Here is a 6,153-nt window from a genome sequence, read left to right on the forward strand (position 1 = left end):
ATCCTCTTCCATTTCCATAATATTGTCCTCAAGTACATCCCCTTGTATAGACCCTCTATATACTCCTTCCACCTTTCTGCTTTCCCTTCTTTGCTTAAAACTGGATTTACATCAAAGCTCTTGATATTCATGCACGTGGGTCTCCTTTCTCCAAAGGTCTCTTTAATTTTCCTGTAGGCAGTACCTATCTTACCCCTAGTGAGATAAGCCTCTACATCCTTACATTCGTCCTCTAGCCATCCCTGTTTAGCCATTTTGCACTTCCTGTCGATCTCATTTTTGAGACGTTTGTATTCCTTTCTGCCTGCTTCATTTACTGCGTTTTTATATTTTCTCCTTTCATCAATTAAATTCAATATTTCTTCTGTTACCCAAGGATTTCTACTAGCCCTCGTCTTTTTATCTATTTGATCCTCTGCTGCCTTCACTACTTCATCCCTCAGAGCTATCCATTCCTCTTCTACTGTATTTCTTTCCTCCATTCCTGTCAATTGTTCCCTTATGCTGTCCCTGAAACTCTGTACAACCTCTGGTTTAGTCAGTTCGTCCAGATCCCATCTCCTTAAATTCCCACCTGTTTGCAGTTTCTTCAGTTTTAATCTACAGTTCATAACCAATAGATTGTGGTCAGAGTCCACATCTGCCCCTGGAAATGTCTTACAGTTTAAAACCTGGTTCCTCAATCTCTGTCTTACCATTATATAATCTATCTGACACCTTTTAGTATCTCCAGGATTCTTCCATGTATACAACCTTCTTTCATAATTCTTGAACCAAGTGTTAGCTATGATTAAGTTATGCTCTGTGCAAAATTCTACCAGACGGCTTCCTCTTTCATTTCTTACCCCCAATCCATATTCACCTACTACGTTTCCTTCTCTTCCTTTGCCTACTACCGAATACCAAGCACCCATGACTATTAAATTTTCGTCTCCCTTCACAATCTGAGTAATTTTATTTATCTCATCACACATTTCTTCAATTTCTTCATCATCTGCATAGTTTGTTGGCATATAAACATGTACTACTGTAGTAGGTGTGGGCTTCGTGTCTATCTTGGCCACAATAATGTGTTCACTATGCTGTTTGTAGTAGCTTACCCGCACTCTTATTTTTTTATTCATTATTAAACCTACTCCTGCATTACCCCTATTTCATTTTGTATTTATAACCCTGTATTCACCTGACCAGAAGCCTTGTTCCTCCTGCCACCGAACTTCACTAATTCCCACTATATCTAACTTTAACCTATCCATTTTCCTTTTTAAATTTTCTAACCTACCTGCCCGATTAAGGGATCTGACATTCCACGCTCCAATCCGTAGAACGCCAGTTTTCTTTCTCCTGATAACGACGTCCTCCTGAGTAGTCCCCGCCCGGAGATCCGAATGGGGGACAATTTTACCTCCGGAATATTTTATCAAAGAGGACGCCATCATCATTTACCCATACAGTAAAGCTGCATGCCCTCGGCAAAAATTACGGCTGTAGTTTCCCCTTGCTTTCAGCCGTTCGCAGTACCAGAACAGCAAGGCTATTTTGGTTAGTGTTACAAGGCCAAATCAGTCAATCATCCAGACTGTTGCCCCTGCAACTACTGTAAAGGCTGCTGCCCCTCTTCAGGAACCACGCGTTTGTCTGGCCTCTCAACAGATACCCCTCCGTTGTGGTGGCACCTACGGTACGGCCATCTGTATCGCTGAGGCACGCAAGCCTCCCCACCAACGGCAAGGTCCATGGTTCATGGGGATATTGTTACATCTAAATATTTGCACGTGTTTCCCGATTATAACACTAACTCACTGATATTAAATATATTTTTGTTTTGTGAAGTGCACAATTTTACCTTTGTGAACATTTAGAGCAAGTTGTCAATCTTTGCAACACTTTGCTATCTTATCAATAGCTGACAGAATATTTATGCATCTTCTTCCAGACAGTACTTCATCACAGATAACTGCACCACCTGCGTAAGTCTGAGGTAAGTATTAATATTGTCTGCAATCGCATTAATATACAATACGAACAGTAACGGACTCGACACCCTTCCCTGGCACAACCCTGAAGTTACTTCTTGACTCTCCATAAAAGATAACATGCTTAGTCCTCCCTACTGAAAAGTCCTCAATCCAGTGGCAAACTTCTCATAAATATATAGTGTTACAACCATAAGCATTAGTTACCTGTGAGATTAGATGCTGTGAGTTGATGTTAGTCAAGAATGCATTAGGTGACAAAGACGGAATAACTGACACCTCACCGATTTTGAACGAAGTCAAATTATATGGCTACAAAAAATCTGATGTTCCCTCTGGAATATTGCAGATAAGACTTGGCAGTATTGTATCCACTGTAAACGATTGCTGCCAGTGGTGGTCACAAGAATGTACGTTCACAAGAAGACAGGGCTCTCGGCGGACACCTGCCACTACTGAGAGGAAAGACAATTGAGTTTGGCGTATCGCTGTGGCACATCGTATTACATCTGCAGCAGCAAGGGGCAGCAGTTGGCATCCCAGTTACACAACGAACTGTTACAAATCAGTTACTTCAAGGACAGCTCCAAGACAGGTGCCCTGTAAAATTCATTTCACTGACTCCAAACCACTGCCATTTGCGACTTCAGTGATGTCGAGCAAGAGATCACTGGAGGTCAGGGTGGAGGTCTGTCATGTTTTCTGACGAAGGCTGCTCCTGTCTCTGTGCCAGTGATGACCTCGTTTCGGTTAGGAGAGGGCCAATTGGGGGCCCGCAACCAACCTGTCTGCATGCTGGACCTACACCCAGAGACACCCAGAGTTACAATTTAGGGTGCGATTACATATGACAACATGAGCGCTCTCGTGCTTATCCTACGCATCGTGACTGCAAATTCGTACAAAAATCTGGTGATTCAAGCTGTTGTACTGGCATTCACGAGCAGAATTCCAGGGGGTATTTGCCAACAGGATAACGTTCGCCCACATACCACTGTCATAAACCGACGTGCTCCACAGTGTGTTTACATGTTGCCTGGGCCTGCTCAATCACATCTGTCTCCAATGGAGCACATACGGGACATCATCGGTCGACAACTCCAGCATCAGCCACAAACAGCATCAACCGTCCCTGTATTGACCACCAAGTGCAACTGGCATGGAACTCCATCATCCCACAAACTGACATCTGACTCTGTGTGTGTGTGTGTGTGTGTGTGTGTGTGTGTGTGTGTGTGTGTGTGTGTGTGTGTGTGTGTTTCCAATGAGAGCCTTTTTGGCCAAAAGCAAAGCTAACTTGTTTGATAATCTTTATGTTATGCTTATCTGTAACTCTGCATCTATGCCGTATGATGAGTAGCAATCTATCCTTTCCTTAATATTACGATGATTCCACGCTGGATTTGCTGTTGTTTTATTATTGATAAACAATTAGAACAACTGACAATGTTTACAGTACATCAAGCGCTGCAAAAGAGTAGTGGGTTAAAACCAAAACTAAAAAAATTACATAACTATCTTTCATTCCCTTCACGTCACAGAATTGGTGGTCAACTGACAAAGTGACCATTGAGGAGCCCATTACTGAACCATGAAACAAAGTGAAAACAGGGCAGCTGATGATAAACAGAGAAAACTGGGCAGGCAAAGCGTATAAACAAGAACACCAAATAGATCAGATAGAACAGTTTTCTGCAAAGCAACCTAAAATCAGCAGGAAATGCATCTACTAACTACTTCAATGAATGTTTGTAAAAATCTAACAAGTATCATTTCAACTTCACGAAATAACGTCATACATGCGTGTAACATGACCCCACAATCTAAGCCTGTTCGCCCTGACTGCTATATCTATAGAGTTCATTCCCACTTTTTCTTTGATTTCTTCATTGTGGACACCCTCCAGCCATTGTTCCCACCTACTAGTACCTGCAATCATCCTAGCTACTTTCATATCCGTATGCTCAACCTTATTGATAAGGTAACCTGAATCCACCCAGCTTTCGCTCCCATACAACAAAGTTGGTCGAAAGATTTAACGGTGCACAGATAACTTAGTCTTGGCACTGACTTCCTTCTTGCAGAAGAGAGTAGATTGTAGCCGAGTGCTCACTGCATTAGCTTTGCTACACCTCGCTTCCAGTTCTTTCACTATGTTGCCATCCTGTGTGAATTTGCATCCTAAGTACTTGAAACCGTCCACCTGTTCTAACTTTGTTCCTCCTATTTGGCACTCAATCCGTTTATATCTCTTTCCCACTGACATTACTTTCCTTTTGGAGATGCTAATCTTCATACCATAGTCTTTACATTTCTGAGCTAACTCTGAAATATTACTTTGCAAACTTTCAATCGAATCTGCCATCACAACTAAGTCATCCGCATATGCGAGACTGCTCATTTTGTGTTCACATATCTTAATCTCGCCCAGCCAGTCTATTGTTTTCAACATATGATCCATAAATAATATGAACAACAGTGGAGACAGGTTGCAGCCTTGTCTTACCCCTGAAACAACTCTGAACCATGAACTCAATTTACCGTTAAATCTAACAGCTGCCTGACTATCCATGTAGACTTAATTGTAGAACAGACAATAACTTCCTCCTAGGAACCCGGTCATATGCCTTTTCTAGATCTATAAAGCATAGATACAATTCCCTGTTCCACTCGTAACACTTCTCCATTATTTGCCGGAAGCTAAAGATCTGGTCCTGACAACCTCTAAGAGGCCTAAACCCACACTGATTTTCATCCAATTGGTCCTCAACTAATACTCGCACTTTGCTTTCAACAATACCCGAGAAGATTTTACCCACAACGCTGATTAAAGAGATACCTCTGTAGTTGTTACAATCTTTTCTGTTTCCATGTTTAAAGATTGGTGTGATTACTGCTTTTGTCCAGTCTGATGGAACCTGTCCCGACTCCCAGGCCATTTCAATTATCCTGTGTAGCCATTTAAGACCTGACATTCCACTGTATTTGATGAGTTCTGACTTAATTTCATCCACCCCAGCTGCTTTATTGCACTGCAATCTATTGACCATTTTCACCACTTCCTCAAATGTGATCCTATTTCCATCCTCATTCCTATCCCATTCTACCTCGAAATCTGAAACATTACTGATCGTATTTTCACCTACATTGAGCAACTCTTCAAAATATTCCCTCCATCTGGCCAAGCAATCCACAGGATTCACAAGCAGTTTTCCTGACCTGTCCAAAATACTTGTCATTTCCTTCTTACCTCCCTTCCGAAGACCGCTAATTACACTCCAGAATGGTTTTCCAGCAGCTTGACCCAAAGTCTCCAACCTGTTTCCAAAGTCTTCGCAAGATTTCTTCTTGGATGCTGCAATTATCTGTTTGGCTTTGTTTCTTTCTTCAACAGAACTTTCTCTGTCTAACTGAGTTCTAGTATGAAGCCATTTTTATATGCCTTCTTTTTCATTTTACAGGCTACCTTCACTGTGTCATTCCACCAAGCTGTTTGCTTCATCCTACCTTTACACACTACTATTCCAAGACATTCTTTAGTCACTTCTAGTACTGTGTCCCTGTACCTTGTCCATTCCTTTTCCAATGACTAATTGACTACATTCAACTAACTGGCACCTTTCTGAGATCACTTATGTACTTGTGCCCGATTTCCTTATCCCGAAGTTTCTCCACTATTATCCTCCTACATATGGACCTGACCTCGTGCACTTTCAGCCTCACAATATCAATTTCACTGCAGATTAAAAAGTGATCAGTGTCATCAAAGAATCCCCTGAATACACGTGTGTCCCTCACAGCCTTCCTGAATTCCTGATCCGTTATTATATAGTCAATGACCGATCCGGTTCCCCTGCCTTCGTATGAATGTTCTTATGTTTAAAAAAGGGGTTTGTGATTACTAAGCCCACACTGGCACAGTTGTTTCCCATTCCTGATGGCCTCCATATCCTCTCCAAATTTACCCATAACCTTTTCATACCCTTCTGTTCGATTTACAATCCTCGCATTAAAATCATCCATAAGCAGAACACTGCCCTTGTCCTTTATTCCAACAACTACATCACTGAGTGCATCATAAAAACTATCCATCTTATCTAGATCTGCCCCTTCACAATGCGAATATACTGACACAATCCTAATTTTCTTGCTAGACACTGTCAAATTTATCCACATC

This window comes from Schistocerca americana, chromosome 11 (assembly GCF_021461395.2).
Source record: "Schistocerca americana isolate TAMUIC-IGC-003095 chromosome 11, iqSchAmer2.1, whole genome shotgun sequence".
Classification (NCBI taxonomy): domain Eukaryota; kingdom Metazoa; phylum Arthropoda; class Insecta; order Orthoptera; family Acrididae; genus Schistocerca; species Schistocerca americana.